The following is a 1,468-nucleotide window of genomic DNA, read 5'->3' on the forward strand; positions in this document are numbered from 1 at the left end:
TATCCAATTTAAGAGAGTGACTCCAATTCAATTCCTCTTATCCCTCAGTTGGTTCAAAGAGGGAGGAGATAGATCACGAAGAGGCACTAATCTGGCGGTGTGCTTTCTGCCAGGCACAAAAGACATTACCCTCTGACACACAGGCAATTGCAATGTGGTGGAAGGAAGGTTTAAGATCTCACCATTTATCCTCTCCTCTTTCCCTCCAGCCTGGTCTTGAATTTTACACACACTAGGAAATGGAAAAAACCCAGACTGCCTCAAACTAGAATCCCATGAGGACAAAGATATCCTTCATTTTCACAGGAGTTAACATATTGTGTTAAAATTAGGCTCCCACACAGTTCTAAATCCAACCAGCTAATTTAGGTGAAAAGTACCAACTGCCTTGCTCCAACCAGGATTAGTTGAGAGACACTTCTGTGTCTAAACTGAGGCCAGAAGTGTGGGTGTACTTGATGTAGACACGAGTGCTTTAAATTGGGTAGCTCAGGTACTGGTCTGTATAGCAGCACAGACCTCAGTGGAAACCAGCAGCTGAATGCCTACCCAAATTCCCTGACAGATTGTGTTGACTGTATGGAGTAGTGTGCTGCCACCGCAAACGGCTCATTTGACCAAAGCTGACCAGTTTAAAGTTACCTCCGGTGCCTCTTCAGTTCCATCTCTGGGCGCAGAAATAACCATAGCTAAGTCCTCAGGTCACATCTTATGCCTTTTTATGACAGAAGGAGGGTTCTGTGGACTTCCAGCTGTGAGATACCACCTGTAATAAAAAGCAAGCAGTGGGGAAGTGTGAGATGGTATCCCCTGGACTAAAGTCAGGCATTAAAGGTAGCTCTTTTTTTTTTTTTTTTTTTTTTTGTGTGTTAAGCTTTGAGAAATAATACACAGGAGAACAGATACATCTGAAGAAAGCACATTACTAGACCTGCAAACAGTGGGCTGTTTTGGGGTGGGTTTTCTTTTCCCTAGAAAAGGAGTTAGAGCAGCCAACCACAACCACGACTTTCCCACGGGGAAATCCACCCAGAAAAAAAATCTCCCCAGAAAACTCAAATACATGGAGCTATAACATAACATCAACCTTACGCGGCGTTTACACCCCCTAAACCCACCCTGCGCGGGGGTCCCGGTTCTGATCCCGAAGCAGCGGGGCCCGGTGCCGCCGGCATCCCGCTGGCGAGGGCGAGCTCCGGCGGGGCCAGTTCTCCCCTCGGGGCGCGGGGGGGAGGCTCTGGCACCCGCCGCCCCGGGAGATCTGCAATCTCTGCCACTCAGGACGGCACCGCGCCCACTCTACTCCAATTACGAGGCGCCTAATTACCTTTTGTCTTGGCTTTCGCCGGCAGGGACGCGGAGCCCGGCCACCAGGAAGCGGCCGGCCCGCAAGACGGCACCTTCCCGGGCGCAACCCAGCCCTTCGGCGGGGCCGCCCCGCCGCCCTTCCCGCCGCAGCCCCGTCCGC

The sequence above is a fragment of the Calidris pugnax genome, unplaced genomic scaffold (assembly GCF_001431845.1).
Source record: "Calidris pugnax isolate Ruff unplaced genomic scaffold, ASM143184v1 scaffold64, whole genome shotgun sequence".
Taxonomy (NCBI): Eukaryota; Metazoa; Chordata; class Aves; order Charadriiformes; family Scolopacidae; genus Calidris; species Calidris pugnax.